Source organism: Stegodyphus dumicola, chromosome X1, assembly GCF_044657685.1.
Source record: "Stegodyphus dumicola isolate Sdum_Otavi_A_Nest chromosome X1, ASM4465768v1".
NCBI classification, from domain to species: Eukaryota; Metazoa; Arthropoda; class Arachnida; order Araneae; family Eresidae; genus Stegodyphus; species Stegodyphus dumicola.
This window is the reverse complement of record NC_140780.1, coordinates 69,896,117-69,923,551: the sequence shown is the minus strand read 5'-3', so window position 1 is coordinate 69,923,551 and position 27,435 is coordinate 69,896,117. Positions and strand designations below refer to the sequence as shown.

The following is a 27,435-nucleotide window of genomic DNA, read 5'->3' as shown; positions in this document are numbered from 1 at the left end:
GTACAAATTTTGACTTCCCATTGAAGGGTAAGTTCTATAGTGTAATGATCGCATGAAATCGACGGACATTTCATTGTTGGAAAAGGAAAAATAATTAATTTTTTTTTTAAAACATTTCTTGTTCATGTAAAGGAGGAATTGCTGGCTGTTGTAAGCATTGTGTCGCTGTTTTGATTTTAACGTTCACTGAATGTAAGCAAATGATTTCATATGTATTTAACTTGGGATGTTCAGAAATTCTTTGCTGTCAAAAGTGTGTTTTTTTCCATAACATTTATTTTGAATCATTATATACTAAAAATATCTTGATCTATATATGCGTTTATTGTATTTATACATACATAATAGCACACATAATACATAGCATTATATGTTATACATTATATTATAATTTATACATAATATATAGCTATTTAGCTTAATTTCTAAAATTAGAAGTGCCGGAGCCCTATGGAAGACCGTCAGCAAATAGGGAACAAGAGTAAATAAATAAAACGACTATTAAACTAATTAATAATTTTAAAATTCAATAGTCAATTATTATGAAATTAATTAATATCTACTTAATTATTGTTTATTAAATGCTATTTAATCAATAATTATATATAATTGATTACAATTTAATTGATAGCTATTAGATAATTAGTTAATTATTTATTGAAAGATTTAATAATTAAAGATTAAAGTAATTAAATATTTAAAATTAAATTAAATGTAAACAGATAAATTTCAATTTAATAAGCGATTTTTAATATAAATTTATTGCTAAAAATAAAATTTTCAAGATAGAATTCCTACTGAAATTGTTATTCAATTACATAAAAGCTGCAATTACAATATTCAATTACAAGTGCAGCATCCTTCTTGTTTAGAGCTCTGGTGCACTCCGGCTGGAATTATGATTTTTTACAAAAACTAAGAAGCATCGGAGCCGGGATCCGGGGAGCTCCGGCCCAATTTAAGCTCTGATCGTAGGGTGAAAAAACTTCTTTTATCATCACAAAAATTAAATATTATTAAAATAATATAAAGTAATAATTAAAATTTATAAAGTATAGCTGATGAAAATTCAGATAATGCTGAAAACAGGGCAAAAGAGAATGATGGTGTTAGCGTATGAGAGGGTGGAAACAAAAAATGAGGGAAATCTTGGTGAGAGAGAATGTTTTCTTTGACCGCGGCTCTTTGTTGATATAATTATAGCCATTAAACGGATGTGTGTCACGGGTAAAATGAGTCCTGAATCTGAATCCTAAGGATGAATGTAAAGTTACTGGTCACACTTTTCGCTCCCCGTATTTGGTTACACTTGTGGATACTGTGACAAGACGATGTATAGAAGCAATGAGCCATTTATTGCAGTATTTCACTCTTATTGTACTCGTTGTCACTTTACGCACATTTAAGAACAAAAATTTTCCTTCCTGCGAGGATAACTAACTCTAACCATCGATAACAATACACTAGATACGATAGCATGGCGAGAAATTTACGCGTTCCTACTCAAGTCCCCCAAATTTATTGCCATTCCTAAAGGGAAAGGTTTCCGAATGTCAGTGAGGGGACTTTACTTGAACGTCTCATGTTCTCATTAGTTCGCATTTCTAGGGAAATTGAGTATTGCAAGATCTGCTTATTGTTAAACAAAACGTTAGGAATTCTACATTTTCCCCCTTGAAATTGTAGTTCAGTTTTGTAAAATGAAGTACCGGACCTCATCTTAGTTAGGGCTCCGGTGCGCTCCAGCTAGAATTGTAATTTATTTTAAAAATTGAGAAGTACCGGAGCTGGGCTCTGATGCAATTTAAGCACTGGCTATTATATACATAATAGCACTACTTATCAGATGCAATTTTGAGCATATCAACAAGCAAAGCACTTAAAAATGAAAAAAAGACACTTGTAAAAGAAATATTAGTGTTCTATATGTATTATAGAAAATACATGAAATGAATAATACCATTACCAAACACTTCAAAAAAAAAAAAAAAAAAAAAAAGCAGATTAAGTATTTTCTACTTCAGTACTCAGTACTATAAAGCAATCCTGCCATATAACGTGTAGTTAATTTTTGATTACATAATATTACAAGCATTTTCTTTAGATTTGTCCTACGAGTGGTTAAAACTGATAGTTCAATCTCAGCTCAAATCCGGGTGAACAAGCAGTGCAGTTTTTTTTTTTTTTTTTTCGAATACAAGCAAGTTTCCCCTATAAAGTTCTTCATAAAGCATTCTTCTTCAGGGTGATAACCAATGTGCTTAGTCATATTCAAAGACTCTAATCTAACCTTACCTTTCCTTTAGATTCCATATTCACATGTTATATCTTTATCTGTTAAGATTTTTTCATAACAGGATTACCAAGCTTCTACCAATCCAGCAGGAGCATCCTCAAAACATGTCAAATCCATGTGAATGATAACAAAATCGATGTTTTCACCTTGCAAACCTTTATAAATGTTCCAAATTTTCTTAAGGATTCTTAATAACCTTATTATTTAGAAATGCGTTTATTGTTGTTTTTATATTAACAAAAGCATTTAAATATAAAATAAATTTTAAAAATAACTGAAGTTTACTTTTAACCAGATTTGCTTTTCTAATGCTGTTTTTAATTAGTAACATTATGTCTGAAAAAAAAATTTAAGAATAAGTCTATTAAAAAGGTCTGTGTGATAAGTCTATTAATTAATAACATTGCATGAACTTCATCATCTTTGAATATGAAACACTGAACTAACTCTTTGAATATGAAACATCCTAAATGAAAACACCGAGTCCATTTCAATCTAATACAAGAATAAATTATACATATCAAAATTCACAGTAAGAGCTTCTCCGTATTATATTACACAAAGATTAGAAACCAAGTCTCCACTTACGAAATCTTACACTGACATAATGGTCTTGTACTGAAACAGAATTGTAGCAACATAGAGGATATAAATTACATTATGCCAAAGAATTATTTAAATTTCCTGAATAAATTATAGCATTTAGAGTAACCAAAGACACACAAAAAAAAATTTCAGATTTGTTGTAAAATTGGTGCCATGTCTTTATGCTATAATAACTTCACACATTATCTACACATGTTTTTTCCTGTCAGTCAAGAAGATTGATGGAAATATTGTTCTTACAAAAATTATTCTGACATACATTTGGAGAAACATATATTTCTTTTTGAGTTATATGATCAACAGAAACTATACAGCTATAGCGTATAAAAAACTTTGAAAAATTATATATTGAAACTTGTGGAAATTTGGGGAAATTTATTTGGTTCGATAATCAAGAGGTAAAAGTGGTTTATTAAAAATTTCTCAGTGCTATAAGAAACCAACGAGAATTTATGAGTATGTTTCGATATCATGTTTATCCATTATTGGGGCTAACATACATTGTTATCAGTTTATGTTTGCCCGAAATGGTCGAAGGTTGAGTAAAAATATTAGGAGTTTGAAGATAATCATCAATATACCTTAATATCTTTGCAACAGAAATATAAAACCCAACCAAAAAAAAAAAAAAAAAAAAAAAAAAAAAAAAAAAAAATTAAAAAAAAAAATAAAATAAAATAAAATATATATATATATATATATATATATATATATATATTTATCAAATGAATTTTAGTATGCCATAACAGTTTCATGGGAAAATTTGTTGTAAGAGCTTCATTATCTGGTTAAAATTCTTAAGAAAACAAGAAGTCATTTCAAGTACCATAACATAATTTTCATAAGAGAATTCCATCCATCACAGAATATTAAAAGCACTTTGGTAGAAATTTGATCATTTAAAAAGTACAATTTCATATAATGCACATTTTTTATTCTTTATTCTTACGGAAAACATTGTATTTTTAAGGAAAGACGACGCTTTCTTTCTTATAAGTACATAGACTCCAGAATTCTAATAATTATAATAAAAAAGGCATTTGCCAGCAAAATAACGGTTAACTATAAAATCATAACCATTTGTATGCACTGTCTTTGGTCGCACGTGTACCAGGAATGCATAAAAAAAATCCTAACACTTTTATAAAATGCTGAAACTAGGGGTTGGATAATCAGAAAATACTTAAATATTTAGTATTTGAATGAGGTTGATTGTGTATGCTTTATATAGCTTTGTCCAAAAACAATGTACTATTCGTATGTAACAAAATACTAAATTAAAGTATACTAAATTACTGTTGACAATTTCAGTTTCTTGGTGCATATTTCATAGCTGATTATACACATGTAATATTAATGTGTGCCAGTTTTCAATCGAAAGCACTACACAAGGGCATCATCTACACCCTTAGGTATAGATGAGCCTGAGCAAGCTTTACTGTAATCAAATAAACCATAACCATTTTACCTTAGACTATTCATTTAACAACTGCGGCAAAATTTGGTACACTTCTGTTATCAGGACCGAATTCAGAAATGTATGTATGAATGCGTTCACATATGCACGTATATATGTACGTATGCATGTATGTTTGTATATAAACACACATATAAAAGTGCATACACACATACATACATTTCTGAATCCAGTCCCTATAACAGAAGAGCACATAGATTTTTCTATATAATAAAACATAAAATTTATGTGTGTATTTTTTTATAAGGAACAATATTTCTGACATGAATCAGCTGTCATCAACTAATGTCAAGAGCAAGTGAAAAACAAAAGAATAATTATATAGAATTAAGATGTAATGTATATTAAAAAAAATTTCTTTAGTGTAACTCTTCTTTTATTCATAGAACTTTATACTTGTATTTTCTTTTATTCAATCATTAACAGTTAGAAATGAATAGTGATTGGCTAAATATGGATATGTTCTTGTGTGTTTCATGCAGTTCTACTTCTGGTACTTACTCTGCGACATACTGAATTTAATTTTTATTTGGAAACTGATTAAATTAATTGTGATGGTGTGTGCTGAGAAATGGAATTTTGTGAAGAATATTTAAACTTGCCAATAAAAATAGGAATAATTTTAAAGTTTCTGTCAACATTTTTTATATTGTTATCAAATGTGACTTTAAAAAATTCTTTTTTTTTTTTATAGTAAAATGTGAATTGAATTAAAAGGGTATGATTTTATTTTAATTCCTTTATGAAAATAATTAACCTAAAAGACACACAGATCTCATTAACATATGAAAAACATAATAGTTCTATAAGCAATTCAAATTATATATTGTGATATACAGTAAGACCCCGCTTAACACAGCGGATACGTTCCATCAAAGTAGAGCGTAATGCGAAACAGCGCTAAACGAGGCTATCTTTACATGTAAATATTGGGGTTAGGGGAAGATGGCTAGGAAATTGGTTAGGTATTAAATTTAAAAAGTATGTTTTTTTAATAAAAATAAAACCAAACATTTATTTCTTAAAGCCCAAATTAATACCACATTATTATTTCTTGCAAAAATAAAAACAAAATATAAATAACAAAACGAATATTCTTAAAAAAAACAAATAAAATTCTAAGTCAGTCATATTTAGTTAGCCTTCCGCGTTTTCAGTGTTCTGCCTTTTTGTGACAAAAGCATCTAATGTTGTTTGCCTTTTTCTTTTGCGTTGTTCTCTTAAAAGTTCTTCATAAACTGATAGAGCATCTCTAACACCACGCCTTACTTTTGAGCTCCTGTCAAAATTCGGATCATTTTCAATGAATTGATCCATTATTTCAGTTATGGTAGACAAAGTCCATTTTACAAACGCCATCGAAAGTTCTTTTTGCTCTTCTTCTGAATCACTGCTGTCAACATTTTTGTTTTCTTCTTGTTCAGTTAATTCCTTGAGCTCATCATTAGAAAGACTAGCTGCTGCTTCTTGAATTATTTCTTCGACATCTTCCACATTTACCCCTTCAAAATATGTCTGTACAATACCGCACCAAACAAGAAATACAAGTACACTCTTTCGGATATGTATTTGAAACCTATCACTGCATAATATTTCGTGGAATTCCCGTATGCCGCGAGCGATTTCGTGTAATCCCCGGGTTGAAATAAAAGAGCGCTAAACCGAAACAATAAAGAGGGGTCTTACTGTATTCTAAAAGCAAAATTATATAATACATAATGATATAAATTAAATACATATAATAAATATATAAAACTCTATAATGAATAATGATCATAACTGTATAATAAATGCGAACACACATTATATCACTGTGCTGTGAATGGAAGAATATTTAACTAGAAATTTACCTTTTATATATATTTGATAACATGGAACAGTAAAACATAAAGATCACAAGAAGTTATGAAAATAGGTTATGCAACTTAAGAAACAACAAGTTCTATGAAATGCACTTTAAGTTACTGCAATATCATGAGACACCATAAATAACCATAAGACACGATAACTTAAGACAATATCATAAGACATACTACCAAGATAAGTATAATTTGTTCCTTCTTTTACATCAATAAGTTTTCTTTAAAAATTTAACCAGTGAATGCCAAAACAAATTTATTATTGGTGCCTTTGATGCAAGGTCACACAAAGATAAACTCGATTTAGCAAATTTCTGAAACATTAAAGTCAAAAGTGTTAAATTACAACTGTTAAGAAAGCAATTGTCTGGCAAATTTTAATTCTTATATGAAAACTGAATTAAATTTCAAATAAGTGACTGGGCTTGTACAGTATTTTAGAAGATATTTCATGTCCATACACTGAAAATAAATTGCACTTTAATGAAAGAGCTGGAAATATAGTCTGCATGATGCATAAAATATGATCAAATCTATTTGTTAAATACTTAATGCTTACTTTCAGGAATGTAGCTAGAGGGTAACAGTTTTTATATATTATTCTGAGAAATAACTTAAGATTGATTTGCAACACTTGGTATAAATAAAGATATTTTTCACCAAAGAATTAATATTATTTTCAGACTTTTTACTGTCAAACTAAATGTAGAAGCTAGACGATTTGAATATTTCATCTAACCTCTTCATTTAATGACATAAATGTATTTTTAACAGAATTAATTTTTACCCAGGGAAAGAACATGTTGTCTAGCTGTCCGGGTTTCAGCCCAGCTTTAATACAGAAAGCCAAAACACATCAAATACAATTGAATGATACAGCATTTTAAAATGTTGCAAAAATTTTAAATGCAATTTTGTGGAAGAGCTATTGCAATTACCTACATACTAAAACTTTGACCAAAAATTCAAGAAAACAAAGATACTCCCTTTTCTTTCCAATGAACAAAAGTCATATACTAATATAGGGATGCTCAACTTATTGTACTATAAAACCTAAACATAAGAATGAAATTATGTCAGCTATCTGAGATGTCCAATACCTAGAAATTCTATATATTGTAGAATAGAACCTGCGTCTGAAAACAGACGACAGGTAAAACATAATTCAAATACTTTACTTTTAGCCTGGAAGCAGGTGTTCTATATTAAACTGTCTTAATTCACATACAGAATTAGTGATATAATAGCTCAAAATATTGTAAGAATCAAACACGCATTATACAGTCAAAAGTCTTTAATCTGGACTCGTCGGGACTTCGGCGATTCCGAATTATCGATTTTTACGGATTATAGATCATCAGTTCAAATCTGGTAAGATGGCATGCAGAAATTATAAAATAAAAAATATGAAACCGTAATTTATGAAATAAAGAGCAATTATGATCTAAAGGGTATCAAAATTTACAAAAAAAAAAAAAAAAAAAAAAAAAAAAAAAAAAAAAGCTTAATATTTATTTGTTTACTTTATTAAACATTTCTTTCAATGCGCGCATGCGTAAAGCATACATTACGCATAGTCGAAAGTAGAAAATTGCAACCAGAAAACTATTTGATTTGTATTTGTGATATTTATAATGACGAGGAATTTGATTTAAATCATATCAAAGACTGAGTACATCGAGATGAAATCTACATTATAAGCCGAATAAAATAAAAACATCTGCCCTGAAGATAAGGATAGTGCTGACAGATCAACTTACAGTTCATTGCGCGCCGTCTGTTTATCAATTGCGTTGCCGTACGCACAACACATGCGCAGAAAGTTTGTAGCTTTGAGGTCCGGATTATAGATCATTCCAGATTATGGGTGTCCGGATTAACGACTTTTGACTGTATTAACATTAAAAAAATCTATATACATTTATTAGTGTACGAGGATTGATCCTGAAATATCATAAGGTCACTTTCAAGGAAATGATAGAAACATTTCACTCGGGGAAGGGACATTCTCTCTGGCTGCCCATGTTCCATTCCAGCTTCTGTAACATAAGTTTCATAGTAGAATTTTAAAATTCCAGGAAAGAAACTAACGAAGAAATTATTGAACATACTTGGTTCTATGATTTAGCCATTCTTACAGACATAATAACTAAATCTTAAACTTCAAGGAAGAGGGAGAACTAAAGTCTTTGAATTAACCCGTTCACGATGAGCAATTTACTATGCTAAGCCTAACGTAAAAAAAAAAAAAAAAAGGATAAATGATATTCGTCTTCTAATTTTGGGTACATTATGAGAACAACATTCAGGTAGTCGTCAGAATTAATTCTAAACCTTTATTATTATATTTTCCTTAAAGATTTTATAAAATACTCCTTCTAAAATAATATAATTTTGCCCTTTTCCCACAAATAAATATACATGGAAAAATATCCAAACAATCGCAAATTTTATTTAACACAACACACAATTAAAAAATATTAAAACCATGTTTCATAAAAATTCAACGAGCAAACAACGAAAAGTAAGCAATGTTTCAAAATGAGACAGTGTATGATATTCTTTGAAACAGGTGTACACAAAGTCCAACCTTGCATTAGTCACAGGAATATAATATCTGCTGATATTTTACTCAGCAAATTTAACTCATTTAGCATTTGTATATGTTATACGGTCAGATAGAGCTTTCATATCGCCATTAAAAAAACTTTCACTAAGCGATACAAAATATTCCTCTCAATGCCGGAAAACTCAAAGAGTAATAAAAAAGTCTTTAATAATTGAACATTGACTTCACTATAACCGATAATAAAAATAAGACAAATTAATAAATTAAATTAAAAATATTCCAGAGCATCCAGAACACATTCATGTAGAAATCATCGACGACGAATGCTGACTTAGAATACCTAGGGAGGTGACGTCATCCCATCTTAGCACAGTGCGGAGCAGTCGAGACCAATGCGAGATAGCGTCCAGACGGGGGGACGAGCGGAGGCAATCAGATGGCTTGTAAATTCTCCAAGAGTTGGTGGAAACAGACGGTTTCCTTTGATGTTTAAGTTCCATGTAGCCAAGCTGATCATATTATCTAAAATAGCTGTGGATGTTGCGTGTGTATAGGACTGAAACGTTCATCATTACATGAATCCTGTGGACTGAGTTTAACTATCATGACATCACCTGCAATATTAATTTTTACTTGACTTACCTTTATTACTTTTATATATTTCTTATTAGTAAAATAAAGCTTTTAATAATGCAATATCCGTGCTCTCCTCATGTTTTGAAAATAAATTCTACATTCATTTGTTTATATAAAATGACCCATTACATTACTCAACACTTAGTGATTGTGTATATTCTACACATTTAGTTTAGATTGCTTTTGTTTGCCGTTAAAAAAAGATATACAGTGGATGGACAAAAATATGGAAACACCTTGTGAAATGCATGTTTGAAAAGAAAGATTGATTTTAATGAAATATGTAGGTGGTGCTGGCGTTTTTGACTACTGACGCCACCTATACAACTTCGTAAATGTGCTAAACAGTTCAGTTGTTGTCGGAGTACTGTTACGTGAGGTTGTCATTGCATTACGTCAGAGTTAACAGACTTCGAACGTGGGCAAATTGTTGGAGCACGTATGGTAGGTGCTTCCGTACGCAAGGTAGCCGAGGTGTTTAGTGTTTCAAGAGGTACTGTATCGAAGATTTATTCCGCATATTTGAAAAGCTGAGAAACATCATCTGCTAAATCACAGCGCAGACGAAAGTGTGTCCTGAGTGATCGCGACAGACGATTATTAAGAGCATTTGTGACGAAAAATAAGAAGACCACAGCTGCAAAAGTTACTGCTGAAATGAATGTTGTGTTACCGAACCCTGTGAGTACCAAAACAATTAGAAGGGAGCTTCATAAACAGGGAATTGCTGGCCGTGCTGCAATTGAGAAGCCACTCATCGGTGATGCTAATGCCCGTAACATGAAAAGGTGGTGTTTAAGTCATAAAGCCTGGACTATAGAGCAGTGGAAGCGAGTAATATGGTCTGACGAGTCTTCTTTCACATTGTTTCCCACTTCTGGCCGAGTTTACATTTGAAGAACGCCATCTCAAGCCTATAATACAGACTGCTTGTTGCCAAGAGTGAAACATGGCAGGGTTCTGTTATGGTTTGGGCAGCCATATTGTGGTTCTCTGCTAGCCCCATGATAACTGTGTCAGGGCACATGACTGCCAAGACTTATGTGAACATTTTGGCCGATCAAGTTCATTCGATGGTGCAAACTTTGTTTCCCGATGGTGATGGTGTCTTCCAAGACGACAAAGCCCCTGTTCACACAGCTCACATTGTCCAGGACTGGTTTTCTGAGCACGAGGATGAGTAGTCCCATTTCCCCTGGCCACCACAGTCACCAGACCTGAATATTATCAAACCTTTGTGGTCTACATTGGAACGGAAAGTGCGTTCTCGTTATCCACCGCCGACATCGTTATCTGAACTTGCGACCGTTTTGCAGGAAGAATGGTATAATATTCCCTTGGCAAACATACAGGAACTGTATTTATCCATTCCGAGAAGACTGCAAGCTGTTTTTGATGCCAACGAGTTTCCTACACCATATTAAGCAAAGAAACATGTTTTTTTAAAGGTGTTTCCATATTTTTGTCCAACCCCTGTATATTTCGCTGAGGATTAAAAATATTCATCACAAAGCACCAAAAATCTAAGAGTAATAAAATAAATAAAAACAAGGGAGGAAAAATATCAGAGTAATAATAATAAAAAAATACTCTAATGATAGAACCTCTACCTCAGTATATCCCAAAAATAAAAATGGTACCTCAATGCAGGGAGAGCCCGTTTAAGAGACATTATATTGCTCAACACCCACCCACAAATCTCACTCGCATTTGGAAACAAAATACCAAAAATAAAAATCATTGAAATTATTGACCATAATTGGTTCTATGATTTAGTCATTCTTACAGACATAATAACTAAAATCTTAAACTTGGGGGGGGGGAACTAAACTAAAGTTTTTGAATTTAAGGGTATTTTAAATTAATTTTAAAACAAAATTAATTTTGTGAAAATATTACACAAATTGAAGGAATATACATTTTTACTATAATGTAATCTACGATTTGTCACTTTGAACATGTGGAGAACTAAAGCGCGAAATAAAAGAAAACTACAACACACATTTGGAAAATCTCATCGAGCTTAAATTAGTTTCTCAATTAGATGTTTTGAGTGTGTTTAAAATTAAGCCAAATAACTTCCTTCACTTCAAACCCATTAGATAAGACTAGTATTTAAGAAAAATGGTAAAAGACTGCAAACATGTTAACAATTCTACTGATCTAGAAATGGAAATTACTGATTTTCACCTTAATTAAGATCAAGAATATCACAAAAAGGCATTTGAATAGTCCTAGATCAGAAAAATCATCGAAATGTTAAACTTTTAAAAAGATAAATTCCTGCTTTCGTTCAGGTATTTATTTTTCATTTTGCTGAATGTTCTGTTAATAATACAAAGAGTATACATTTTCTTTAACATATTATACCACACATTTTTATGCATTGTGTAATGCACTCATAAATGAAATATTAAAAGTGCAATATATAACTGAAGCTTACCAAAATTTTATAAACTTAAAATTGGCTCCCATTAAGTTAAAATAGCGCATAACTGCACCAAGGGAAGGAATGCAAATTTATTTCTTTGTCTGTATTTGGTTTCAATTTCATATAGAAACAGTTAAAATAGGTTATCTAGGCAACAAAATTTAAACACACATTTTCAGTAAAAATTACAGAATAACAGATTTTGTTTCTCTGAAGACGCAACACCTCACTATTCCAGCTATGATACAGACTGCATACTGTCATAGAGAAAGTCCTTTCTTAAACAGGAAATGCATATACTTTAATCTGTAGATCTTCACAAATAGGTTCATAAAACTTCCCAATATGCCAAAATAGTTCGGATTAAGGGAAAAATTTAATAAAGTATGCTTAAAAACAACTAATAAAAAGCACATTTTGAGCAGCCTTAACAGAAGACAATTTGGTCTCACTAACTTTCTTTACGAGTACTCATTAAATTTTTATTTACATTTCTTTTTTTGTTCAACATTTAACTTTCATTGGTTTTAAGAGAAACAGCACTTGATAGACAGACTCTAAATTCGGAAAAATCTGAAACAAAATTGGTTTATACACAGGCAGAGTAATTACACTGACCTGTTGGGAAGAGAAGACCCCGTTAGACAAGGAAAATATTAGGCCAGACAGAGAGGAAAATGCTTAGCCTCCTCCTCGTAATGCGAAAGGAGGCCACTTGGGAAAAAATTACACTACAGCAGTAATTTTGAAACCACTAAGAAGCAACAGAACTCTAACAAATCTCAGACTTCTGATAATTATAGTGTGATTAACAGTTCAACCTCACTTCGAATATTACAATACAATATAAAGAAAGAACCAATTCAGACACTTCAATATGGAATTCAAAACCTAAGAAATTAATGCATAGACGCTACCCTAAACATTAAAACATAATGTGAAGCGTTCACGTAAAATAAATAAGTAGTAAAACTCCAATATAAAGCAACATGTGAAAAGGGACCTACAAATTATAACATTCAAGCATTTCTAGTGAAAATAAAGTTAATATAAAACAAGAATTACCAGCCACAGATGTCTTTTTGCTCTGCACTATTTCTCCATTCTTTTTCTTTCATGATATGTTCTGCAATCCAAGAGTGCACAAAAATGATGACAAATTACACTAGAAGAGGCCAAGGATGGGGGAAGGAATCATTAGATTTTAAGTACTTTGAAATTAAAGAATATCTATACACAAAGAGAAATATCTAATATTGTTTCTTAATATATAAAACTTCGAAAGTAGCCTTCTTTGTTTTAAATTCCAGCAATGTGCTACATTGTTACTAAAATCATGATTGCAGTCGATAGAAAAGCAAATGATTTTCCTTATACGACAGAAGTACAGTAAGCGAAAGAGGTTTTTAATGTATGGGTACAACATGAACAATGAAAGAAAAAAAAATTATACAGTTATTACAGATACACAGAATAAAAGGGAAAATGATCTTGGAGAAAAGTAAATAATTTTAGCGCAGGTACAAAAATGGCACCGAAAGTCAATAAGCAGGTAATTTTAAATGACAAATAAACAAAATAAACTTTACTCTGTTAGCTTTGAAGCAGGTGTTATATATAAAACTATCTTAATTCACACACAGAATTAGTGACATAACAGATCAAAAAAGAGTAAGAATCAAACTCGCAATATATTGACATTAAAAGAGCTATACATATATACTTTTATATCTTTTTTTTTTTTTTTTTTTTTTTTTTTAGAAAAAGCTCAAAAACACCATTCTAAAAACAGATTTCGAAAAACATCTTGGAAACAAAAGTGATAAACCATAAAATAAATATTTCATTCAGAATTTTAACGCAAGAACCCTTTCTAATTTTAAGTCCTTTACTTAGGTACACTCATCCATGAGAGAGGATAGCTTAGTCCAATGTACAAGAAATTATCCTGTAATATTACCACGTCACTTTAATGAAATTATAGCAATATTTCACTCAGGGAAAGAACATATTGTCTAGCTGCCCGGGTTCGAGCCCAGCTTTAATACAGCAAGCCAAAACACATCAAATGCCATTGAATGATATACCATTTTGAAATGTTGCAAAAAATTTAAATAAAATTTCGTGAACGAGCTATTGCAATTACCTATATACTAAAATTTTGACCAAAAATTAAACAAAACTAAGATACTCTTTTTTTCTTTCGAAGGAATCAAAGTCATATACTAATGTAGGGATGCTCAACTTATTGTACTATAAAACCTAAACATAGGAATGAAATTTTGTCAGCTATGTGAGATGTCCAGTACCGAGGAATTCCATAAATTGTTGATTAGAAAACGTACCTCTCAAAACACACGAAAGGTAAAACACAATTCAAATACTTTACTTTTAGTCTTGAAGCAGATGTTCTATATTAAACTGTCTTAGCTCACATACAGAATTAGTAATATAATAGCTCAAAATGTTGTAAGAACCAAACACACATTATATAAACATTAAAAAAAAAAAAAAATCTACATACATTTATTAGTGTTACGAGGGTTTATTCTGAAATATTATAATGTCACTTGCAGTGAAATGATAGAAATTTTCACTCAGGGAAGGGACATTCTGTCTGGCTGCCTGGGTTCCATCCCAGCTTCTGTTACAAAAGTTTCATAGAAGAATTTTAAAAATCTAGAAACGAAACTTATGAAGAAATTATTGACCATAATTGGTTCTATGATTTAGTCATTCTTACAGACATAATAACTAAAATCTTAAACTTGAGGGGGGAGGGAGAACTAAACTAAAGTTTTTGAATTTAAGGGTATTTTAAATTAGAATTAATTTTGTAAAAATATTACACAAATATAAGGAATATACATTTTTACCATAATGCAATGTACATTTTGCCACTTTGAAAATCTGGAGAACTAAAGCGTGAAATATAAGAAAACTGAAACAAACATTTGGAAAATCTCATCGAGCTTAAATTAGTTTCTAAATTAGATGTTTTGAGTGTATTTAAAATTAGGCCAACTACTACGTTCACTTCAAACCCATTACATAAGACTAGTGTTTAAGAAAAATGGTAAAAGATTGCAAATATGTTAACAATTCTACTGATCTAGAAATAGAAATAACTGGTTTTCATCCTAATTAAGATGAAGAATATCACAAAAAGCCATTTGAATAGTCCTAGATCAGAAAAATCATGAACTGTTAAACTTTTAAAAAGATAAATTCCTGCTTTCGATCTACCTAAAAATGTGAAAGAGGATTTTCAACAACAATCTTGTTAAAATCAATGTACAGATACAGAATAACAAACAAACATCTGGACGACTGCATGGATTTAGCAATAACATCGCATGTACCAGAGGGAGAAAAAAAAACTCTCAGAAGAAATGCAATGTTAAATTTCACATTAAAATATGATTTCCCTGTATTTAATTTTCATCTTGCTGAATTTTTTTGTAAATAATACAAAGAGTATACCTTTTCTTTAAGATATTATACCACACATTTTTATACTTTGTGTAATGCACTTATAACTGAAATATTAAAAGTGCAATATATAATTGCAGCTAGCCAAAATTTTATAAACTTAAAATTGGCTCCCATTCAGTTAAAGTTGTTAATAACTGCACCAAGGGAAGGAATGCAATTTTATTTCTTTGTCTGTATTTTGTTTCATTTTCATATAGAATAAGTTAAAAATAGGTTACCTAGGTAACAAAATTTAAACACACATTTTCAGGAAAAATTACAGAATAACAGATTTTGTTTCCCTGAAGACACAACACCTCGCTATTCCAGCTATGATACAGACTGCATACTGTCATAGAGAAATTCCTTTCTTAAACAGGGAATTCATATACTTTAATCTGTTTTTACACAAGTACTGTTTATGACTAATCCATGGTCCAGGAGTAAAATACTTTATAGTACACCCATCTCAATTTTTATTATTTCCGGTCATCTGTATAGACTTTTTACCTATCACGACTAAACTCCCAATCTGCATTCCAAATAACTCATACAATTCTCAAGTCATATTTTGTAGTCTATCATTTTTTATATGGCAGGTACTTGCTGAGCGCAGACTTGTAAAGCATGATTTCGCGTACAGCAGTACCTTAAAAGATCCCATTTTATTTGTCCACTGCTAGAATTTCATTCATACGTGGTGCAACATTCATCCATCAACACCGGAAAGAATTTATCTGCTACTTTAAACAATTTCCATCGACTGAAAATGAAGTCCGAAAAATCTTACAAATTTCAAAAGCAATCGATGCCGAAGAATTTTCACATATAGAAGACAGAGAAGTCAAACAATGAATCAGAAAATTACAAAAGAAGAATTGAGGTCTTATAAAACCCCTTGATAATAAAAGCGCTCATTATGAAGAAGAGCTTTTAACTGAAGATAAGATGAAGAAATTGTAAAATAACACAAAAAGCAATGTCTGATCTTCTAGCGAAGAATTACCCAATTAAAGAAAAAACATGTGCTCTTTACAGCGGCACGCATACAGTTGCATCAATCATTCTTATAAGCAAAAGACATCAGCTTTCTCAAAAAATATTTCTCTCATGCATTTGCCAAGAGAACGGAAAGAAGTCCAAAAGAAACTTTCAGAGTGCTTTGAAAAACAAAGTGGAAAGTTATTCTGCAGAATTTTACTTCGATAATAATAAAACATCTCTGATTTGATTTCAAAACGAATTTTTATTTGTGAAATCAATTTTAAATAGATCTTCGCAAATAGGTTCATAAAACTTCCCAATATGCCAAAATAGTTCAGATTAAGGGAAAAATTTAATAAAGTATGCTTAAAACAACTAATAAAAAGCACATTTTGAGCAGCCTTAACAGAAGACAATTTGGCCCCACTAACTTTCATTACGAGTACTCATTAAATTTTTATTTACATTTCTTTTTTGTTCAACATTTAACAATGGTTAACAATGGTTTAACAATGGTTTTAAGAGAAACAGCACTTGATAGACACTCTAAATTCGGAAAAAACTGAAACAAAATTGGTTTATACACAGGCAGAGTAATTACACTGACCTGTTGGGAAGAGAAGACCCCGTTAGACAAGGAAAATATTAGGCCAGACAGAGAGGAAAATGCTTAGCCTCCTCCTCGTAATGCGAAAGGAGGCCACTTGGGAAAAAATTACACTACAGCAGTAATTTTGAAACCACTAAGAAGCAACAGAACTCTAACAAATCTCAGACTTCTGATAATTATAGTGTGATTAACAGTTCAACCTCACTTCGAATATTACAATACAATATAAAGAAAGAACCAATTCAGACACTTCAATATGGAATTCAAAACCTAAGAAATTAATGCATAGACGCTACCCTAAACATTAAAACATAATGTGAAGCGTTCACGTAAAATAAATAAGTAGTAAAACTCCAATATAAAGCAACATGTGAAAAGGGACCTACAAATTATAACATTCAAGCATTTCTAGTGAAAATAAAGTTAATATAAAACAAGAATTACCAGCCACAGATGTCTTTTTGCTCTGCACTATTTCTCCATTCTTTTTCTTTCATGATATGTTCTGCAATCCAAGAGTGCACAAAAATGATGACAAATTACACTAGAAGAGGCCAAGGATGGGGGAAGGAATCATTAGATTTTAACTACTTTGAAATTAAAGAATATCTATACACAAAGAGAAATATCTAATATTGTTTCTTAATATATAAAACTTCAAAAGTAGCCTTCTTTATTTTAAATTCCAGCAATGTGCTACATTGTTACTAAAATCATGATTGCAGTCGATAGAAAAGCAAATGATTTTCCTTATACGACAGAAGTACAGTAAGCGAAAGAGGTTTTTAATGTATGGGTACAACATGAACAATGAAAGAAAAAAAAAATTATACAGTTATTACCGATACACAGAATAAAAGGGAAAATGATCTTCGAGAAAAGTAAATAATTTTAGCGCAGGTACAAAAATGGCACTGAAAGTCAATAAGCAGGTAATTTTAAATGACAAATAAACAAAATAAACTTTACTGTTAGCTTTGAAGCAGGTGTTATATATAAAACTATCTTAATTCACACACAGAATTAGTGACATAACAGATCAAAAAAGAGTAAGAATCAAACTCGCAATATATTGACATTAAAAGAGCTATACATATATACATTTATGGCCTTTTTTTTTTTTTTTTTTTTTTTTTAGAAAGGGCTCAAAAACACCATTCTAATAACAGATTTCGAAAAACATCTTGGAAACAAAAGTCATAAACCATAAAATAAATATTTCATTCAGAATTTTAACGCAACAACCCTTTCTAATTTTAAGTTCTTTACTTAGGTACACTCATCCATGAGAGAGGACAGCTTAGTCCAATGTACAAGAAATTATCCTGTAATATTACCACGTCACTTTAATGAAATTATAGCAATATTTCACTCAGGGAAAGAACCTATTGTCTAGCTGCCTGGGATCGAGCCCCGCTTTAATACAGCAAGCCAAAACACATCAAATGCCATTGAATGATATACCATTTTGAAATGTTGCAAAAAATTTAAATAAAATTTCGTGAATGAGCTAATGCAATTACCTATATACTAAAATTTTGACCAAAAATTCAACAAAACTAAGATACTCTTTTTTTCTTTCGAAGGAATCAAAGTCATATACTAATGTAGGGATGCTCAACTTATTGTACTATAAAACCTAAACATAGGAATGAAATTTTGTCAGCTATGTGAGATGTCCAATACCGAGAAATTCCATAAATTGTATATTAGAACGTACCTCTCAAAACACACGAAAGGTAAAACACAATTCAAATACTTTACTTTTATTCTTGAAGCAGATGTTCTATATTAAACTGTCTTAGCTCACATACAGAATTAGTAATATAATAGCTCAAAATGTTGTAAGAACCAAACATGCATTATATAAACATTAAAAAAAAAAAATAAATAAATAAAATCTACATACATTTATTAGTGTTACGAGGGTTTATTCTGAAATATTATAATGTCACTTGCAGTGAAATGATAGAAATTTTCACTCAGGGAAGGGACATTCTGTCTGGCTGCCTGGGTTCCATCCCAGCTTCTGTTACAAAAGTTTCATAGAAGAATTTTAAAAATCTAGAAACGAAACTTATGAAGAAATTATTGACCATAATTGGTTCTATGATTTAGTCATTCTTACAGACATAATAACTAAAATCTTAAACTTGAGGGGGGAGGGAGAACTAAACTAAAGTTTTTGAATTTAAGGGTATTTTAAATCAGAATTAATTTTGTAAAAATATTACACAAATATAAGGAATATACATTTTTACCATAATGCAATGTACATTTTGCCACTTTGAAAATCTGGAGAACTAAAGCGTGAAGTATAAGAAAACTGAAACAAACATTTGGAAAATCTCATCGAGCTTAAATTAGTTTCTAAATTAGATGTTTTGAGTGTATTTAAAATTAGGCCAACTACTACGTTCACTTCAAACCCATTACATAAGACTAGAGTTTAAGAAAAATGGTAAAAGATTGCAAATATGTTAACAATTCTACTGATCTAGAAATAGAAATAACTGGTTTTCATCCTAATTAAGATGAAGAATATCACAAAAAGCCATTTGAATAGTCCTAGATCAGAAAAATCATGAACTGTTAAACTTTTAAAAAGATAAATTCCTGCTTTCGATCTACCTAAAAATGTGAAAGAGGATTTTCAACAACAATCTTGTTAAAATCAATGTACAGATACAGAATAACAAACAAACATCTGGACGACTGCATGGATTTAGCAATAACATCGCATGTACCAGAGGGAGAAAAAAAAACTCTCAGTAGAAATGCAATGTTAAATTTCACATTAAAATATGATTTCCCTGTATTTAATTTTCATCTTGCTGAATTTTTTTGTAAATAATACAAAGAGTATACCTTTTCTTTAAGATATTATACCACACATTTTTATACTTTGTGTAATGCACTTATAACTGAAATATTAAAAGTGCAATATATAATTGCAGCTAGCCAAAATTTTATAAACTTAAAATTGGCTCCCATTCAGTTAAAGTTGTTAATAACTGCACCAAGGGAAGGAATGCAATTTTATTTCTTTGTCTGTATTTTGTTTCATTTTCATATAGAATAAGTTAAAAATAGGTTACCTAGGTAACAAAATTTAAACACACATTTTCAGGAAAAATTACAGAATAACAGATTTTGTTTCCCTGAAGACACAACACCTCGCTATTCCAGCTATGATACAGACTGCATACCGTCATAGAGAAATTCCTTTCTTAAACAGGGAATTCATATACTTTAATCTGTTTTTACACAAGTACTGTTTATGACTAATCCATGGTCCAGGAGTAAAATACTTTATAGTACACCCATCTAAATTTTTATTATTTCCGGTCATCTGTATAGACTTTTTACCTATCACGACTAAACTCCCAATCTGCATTCCAAATAACTCATACAATTCTCAAGTCATATTTTGTAGTCTATCATTTTTTATACGGCAGGTACTTGCTGAGCGCAGACTTGTAAAGCATGATTTCGCGTACAGCAGTACCTTAAAAGATCCCATTTTATTTGTCCACTGCTAGAATTTCATTCATACGTGGTGCAACATTCATCCATCAACACCGGAAAGAATTTATCTGCTACTTTAAACAATTTCCATCGACTGAAAATGAAGTCCGAAAAATCTTACAAATTTCAAAAGCAATCGATGCCGAAGAATTTTCACATATAGAAGACAGAGAAGTCAAACAATGAATCAGAAAATTACAAAAGAAGAATTGAGGTCTTATAAAACCCCTTGATAATAAAAGCGCTCATTATGAAGAAGAGCTTTTAACTGAAGATAAGATGAAGAAATTGTAAAATAACACAAAAAGCAATGTCTGATCTTCTAGCGAAGAATTACCCAATTAAAGAAAAAACATGTGCTCTTTACAGCGGCACGCATACAGTTGCATCAATCATTCTTATAAGCAAAAGACATCAGCTTTCTCAAAAAATATTTCTCTCATGCATTTGCCAAGAGAACGGAAAGAAGTCCAAAAGAAACTTTCAGAGTGCTTTGAAAAACAAAGTGGAAAGTTATTCTGCAGAATTTTACTTCGATAATAATAAAACATCTCTGATTTGATTTCAAAACGAATTTTTATTTGTGAAATCAATTTTAAATAGATCTTCGCAAATAGGTTCATAAAACTTCCCAATATGCCAAAATAGTTCAGATTAAGGGAAAAATTTAATAAAGTATGCTTAAAACAACTAATAAAAAGCACATTTTGAGCAGCCTTAACAGAAGACAATTTGGCCCCACTAACTTTCATTACGAGTACTCATTAAATTTTTATTTACATTTCTTTTTTGTTCAACATTTAACAATGGTTAACAATGGTTTAACAATGGTTTTAAGAGAAACAGCACTTGATAGACACTCTAAATTCGGAAAAAACTGAAACAAAATTGGTTTATACACAGGCAGAGTAATTACACTGACCTGTTGGGAAGAGAAGACCCCGTTAGACAAGGAAAATATTAGGCCAGACAGAGAGGAAAATGCTTAGCCTCCTCCTCGTAATGCGAAAGGAGGCCACTTGGGAAAAAATTACACTACAGCAGTAATTTTGAAACCACTAAGAAGCAACAGAACTCTAACAAATCTCAGACTTCTGATAATTATAGTGTGATTAACAGTTCAACCTCACTTCGAATATTACAATACAATATAAAGAAAGAACCAATTCAGACACTTCAATATGGAATTCAAAACCTAAGAAATTAATGCATAGACGCTACCCTAAACATTAAAACATAATGTGAAGCGTTCACGTAAAATAAATAAGTAGTAAAACTCCAATATAAAGCAACATGTGAAAAGGGACCTACAAATTATAACATTCAAGCATTTCTAGTGAAAATAAAGTTAATATAAAACAAGAATTACCAGCCACAGATGTCTTTTTGCTCTGCACTATTTCTCCATTCTTTTTCTTTCATGATATGTTCTGCAATCCAAGAGTGCACAAAAATGATGACAAATTACACTAGAAGAGGCCAAGGATGGGGGAAGGAATCATTAGATTTTAACTACTTTGAAATTAAAGAATATCTATACACAAAGAGAAATATCTAATATTGTTTCTTAATATATAAAACTTCGAAAGTAGCCTTCTTTATTTTAAATTCCAGCAATGTGCTACATTGTTACTAAAATCATGATTGCAGTCGATAGAAAAGCAAATGATTTTCCTTATACGACAGAAGTACAGTAAGCGAAAGAGGTTTTTAATGTATGGGTACAACATGAACAATGAAAGAAAAAAAAAATTATACAGTTATTACCGATACACAGAATAAAAGGGAAAATGATCTTCGAGAAAAGTAAATAATTTTAGCGCAGGTACAAAAATGGCACTGAAAGTCAATAAGCAGGTAATTTTAAATGACAAATAAACAAAATAAACTTTACTGTTAGCTTTGAAGCAGGTGTTATATATAAAACTATCTTAATTCACACACAGAATTAGTGACATAACAGATCAAAAAAGAGTAAGAATCAAACTCGCAATATATTGACATTAAAAGAGCTATACATATATACATTTATGGCCTTTTTTTTTTTTTTTTTAGAAAGGGCTCAAAAACACCATTCTAATAACAGATTTCGAAAAACATCTTGGAAACAAAAGTCATAAACCATAAAATAAATATTTCATTCAGAATTTTAACGCAACAACCCTTTCTAATTTTAAGTTCTTTACTTAGGTACACTCATCCATGAGAGAGGACAGCTTAGTCCAATGTACAAGAAATTATCCTGTAATATTACCACGTCACTTTAATGAAATTATAGCAATATTTCACTCAGGGAAAGAACCTATTGTCTAGCTGCCTGGGATCGAGCCCCGCTTTAATACAGCAAGCCAAAACACATCAAATGCCATTGAATGATATACCATTTTGAAATGTTGCAAAAAATTTAAATAAAATTTCGTGAATGAGCTAATGCAATTACCTATATACTAAAATTTTGACCAAAAATTCAACAAAACTAAGATACTCTTTTTTTCTTTCGAAGGAATCAAAGTCATATACTAATGTAGGGATGCTCAACTTATTGTACTATAAAACCTAAACATAGGAATGAAATTTTGTCAGCTATGTGAGATGTCCAATACCGAGAAATTCCATAAATTGTATATTAGAACGTACCTCTCAAAACACACGAAAGGTAAAACACAATTCAAATACTTTACTTTTATTCTTGAAGCAGATGTTCTATATTAAACTGTCTTAGCTCACATACAGAATTAGTAATATAATAGCTCAAAATGTTGTAAGAACCAAACATGCATTATATAAACATTAAAAAAAAAAAATAAATAAATAAAATCTACATACATTTATTAGTGTTACGAGGGTTTATTCTGAAATATTATAATGTCACTTGCAGTGAAATGATAGAAATTTTCACTCAGGGAAGGGACATTCTGTCTGGCTGCCTGGGTTCCATCCCAGCTTCTGTTACAAAAGTTTCATAGAAGAATTTTAAAAATCTAGAAACGAAACTTATGAAGAAATTATTGACCATAATTGGTTCTATGATTTAGTCATTCTTACAGACATAATAACTAAAATCTTAAACTTGAGGGGGGAGGGAGAACTAAACTAAAGTTTTTGAATTTAAGGGTATTTTAAATCAGAATTAATTTTGTAAAAATATTACACAAATATAAGGAATATACATTTTTACCATAATGCAATGTACATTTTGCCACTTTGAAAATCTGGAGAACTAAAGCGTGAAGTATAAGAAAACTGAAACAAACATTTGGAAAATCTCATCGAGCTTAAATTAGTTTCTAAATTAGATGTTTTGAGTGTATTTAAAATTAGGCCAAGTACTACGTTCACTTCAAACCCATTACATAAGACTAGTGTTTAAGAAAAATGGTAAAAGATTGCAAATATGTTAACAATTCTACTGATCTAGAAATAGAAATAACTGGTTTTCATCCTAATTAAGATGAAGAATATCACAAAAAGCCATTTGAATAGTCCTAGATCAGAAAAATCATGAACAGTTAAATTTTTAAAAAGATAAATTCCTGCTTTCGATCTACTTAAAAATGTGAAAGAGGATTTTCAACAACAATCTTGTTAAAATCAATGTTCAGATACAGAATAACAAACAAACATCTGGACGACTGCATGGATTTAGCAATAACATCGCATGTACCAGAGGGAGAAAAAAAAACTCTCAGAAGAAATGCAATGTTAAATTTCACATTAAAATATGATTTCCCTGTATTTAATTTTCATCTTGCTGAATTTTTTTGTAAATAATACAAAGAGTATACCTTTTCTTTAAGATATTATACCACACATTTTTATACTTTGTGTAATGCACTTATAACTGAAATATTATAAGTGCAATATATAATTGCAGCTAGCCAAAATTTTATAAACTTAAAATTGGCTCCCATTCATTTAAAGTTGTTAATAACTGCACCAAGGGAAGGAATGCAATTTTATTTCTTTGTCTGTATTTGGTTTCATTTTCATATAGAAAGAGTTAAAAATAGGTTACCTAGGTAACAAAATTTAAACACACATTTTCAGGAAAAATTACAGAATAACAGATTTTGTTTCCCTGAAGACACAACACCTCGCTATTCCAGCTATGATACAGACTGCATACTGTCATAGAGAAATTCCTTTCTTAAACAGGGAATTCATATACTTTAATCTGTTTTTACACAAGTACTGTTTATGACTAATCCATGGTCCAGGAGTAAAATACTTTATAGTACACCCATCTAAATTTTTATTATTTCCGGTCATCTGTATACACTGTTTACCTATCACGACTAAACTCCCAATCTGCATTCCAAATAACTCATACCATTCTTCAAGTCATATTTAGTAGTCTATCATTTTTAATACGGAAGGTACTTGCTGAGCGCAGACTTGTAAAGCATGATTTCGCGTATAGCAGTACCTTAAAGGATCCCATTTTATTTGTCCACTGCTAGAATTTCATTCATACGTGGAGCAACATTCATCCATCAACACCGGAAAGAATTTATCTGCTACTTTAAACAATTTCCATCGACTGAAAATGAAGTCCGAAAAATCTTACAAATTTCAAAAGCAATCGATGCCGAAGAATTTTCACATATGAAAGACAGAGAAGTCAAACACTGAATCAGAAAATTACAAAAGAAGAATTGGGGTCTTATAAAACCCCTTGATAATAAAAGCGCTCATTATGAAGAAGAGCTTTTAACTGAAGATAAGATGAAGAAATTGTTAAATAACACAAAAAGCAATGTCTGATCTTCTAGCGAAGAATTACCCAATTAAAGAAAAAACATGTGCTCTTTACAGCAGCACGCATACAGTTGCATCAATCATTCTTATAAGCAAAAGACATCAGCTTTCTCAAAAAATAATTCTGTCATGCATATGCCAAGAGAACGGATAGAAGTCCAAAAGAAACTTTCAGAGTGCTTTGCAAAACAAAGTTGAAAGTTAATCTGCAGAATTTTACTTCGATAATAATAAAACATCTCTGATTTTATTTCAAAACGAATTTTTATTTGTGGAATCAATTTTAAATAGATCTTCGCAAATAGGTTCATAAAACTTCCCAATATGCCAAAATAGTTGAGATTAAGGGAAAAATATAATAAAGTATGCTTAAAACAACTAATAAAAACACATTTTGAGCAGCCTTAACAGAAGACAATTTGGCCCCACTAACTTTCTTTATGAGTACTCATGAAATTTTTATTTACATTTCTTTTTTGTTCAACATTTAACTTTCAATGGTTTTAAGAGAAACAGCACTTCATAGAGAGAATCTGAATTCGGAAAAAACTGAAACAAAATTGGTTTATACACAGGAAGTGCAATTACACTGACCTGTTGGGAAGAGAAGACCCCATTAGGCAAGGAAAATATTAGGCCAGACAGAGAGGAAAATGCTTAGCCTCCTCCTCGTAATTGTAATATTTAATAACTTGTAAATGGTAACATTTAATATTTAGTAACTTGTAATTAACAACACTTTATATACAGATTTGAAAAATAGAACTATGCTGGTATTGCAGTTCTCTGTGATTATACATTCTGAGATTGTAAATAAATAGTTTCTAAAAGCTAAAAGTGTACCCTCATAATTTTATATGGTGTCAGGAGTGTTTTGCTTTCAAAATGGAAAGTTTAAAACCACCAGAGCCGATGAAATTTCATGGAAATCTTGCTTGGAATTGGCAGAGATGGCTGCAATCATTTGAAATATATGAAGTAGCTAGTGAATTACATAATAATGAAGAGAAGGTAAGAGTTAATACTTTTCTTCATGTAATAGGAATTTGTAGTCTCTAAATATATAATACATTTCCTATAGAAGAGGGTAAAGAAATTAAATTAAGTGAAATTAAAACAAAATTTATGGAATATTGTATTCCTAAGAAAATTATTACATATAAAAGACATTTATTCTTTACTAGAAATCAAACCGCGTCAGAAACCATAGATGAATACGTAACTGACCTTCGAAATAAAGCTAGAACATGCGAGTTTGCACAATTAACGGATAGTTTAATAAAGGATAAAATTGTTTGTGGTATTAAAGATGATATAGTGAGAGCAAGATTGTTGCATGAAACAGAATTAACATTAGAAAAAGCTCTTGATATATGCAGATCTGCTAAAATAAGTGCACATCAAATGAAAATCATAAAAGATGAGGAAACTGCTGTAAACTTAGTGAAAAAGAAACTAAGTAAACATAATAAGAATACTTACAAAGAGGTAAATACCGATAAACAATAGACAAAAATTTGTTCTAAATGTGGAACATCTCATGAGTATCGAATGTGTCCAGCATATGGAAAAATCTGTCATAAATGTAAAAAGGCAAATCATTTCGCGAGTCAGTGTAAAAGCAATATAATAAAAAATGAAGCAGTCAAGGTAAACAAAAAAGATAGACAAATTAAATTAATAAATCATGACTCTGAGGAAGAGTTAGAATTTTATGTTGGCACATTAAACCTTAATTCAGATAACAAGGAAGAGAAATGGACTGTTGACGTTAATGTAAATAAAAGTAAACTAAATTTGCAGTTAGATACTGGAGCAATGCGCAATGTTATTTCTAAAACCAAAGTGAAATTGCTAAATGTTCCGATACAGAAGTCTGAAATGAAAAGATTAGTTACATTCTGTGGGAATAAAATTAATACTTTAGGAAAAGTAGTACTTAACTGCCAATATGGAAAAAATAATTATGTTGTGGAATTCCAAGTTATTGACAAAGAAGTACCTTCTATATTAGGATTAAAATCATGTTTGCAACTAGGTTTGATTCAGAAAGTAATGTCTGTTTACACTGAAGACTTACTGGAGGAATACAAAGATGTATTTTGAAGGCTTAGGTTGTTTGAATAGAAAATATAAAATCCAGTTAAAACAAGATGTAACACCAGTCATTCATCCTCCAAGAAAAATACCCATAGCTATACGTGATA

General features: G+C 30.6%; 1 long non-coding RNA gene across 2 annotated transcripts in view; it reads right to left on the bottom strand.

The window, feature by feature from the left end:
* The window catches only part of LOC146993191 (uncharacterized), a 159,222-nt gene that overhangs the window by 127,498 nt on the left and 4,289 nt on the right, over window positions 1–27,435 (bottom strand). Inside the window, exons 2-5 of one of the 2 annotated variants that reach the window (XR_015038764.1) lie at window positions 21,840–21,939; window positions 17,387–17,486; window positions 12,940–13,039; window positions 8,671–9,421 (exon numbers count right to left, since the gene is read on the bottom strand). This is a non-coding gene — a long non-coding RNA (uncharacterized LOC146993191). Of the gene's footprint in view, window positions 1–8,670; window positions 9,422–12,939; window positions 13,040–17,386; window positions 17,487–21,839; window positions 21,940–27,435 lie in introns of those variants that run through there. The other variant, XR_015038765.1, reaches the window with a different exon arrangement.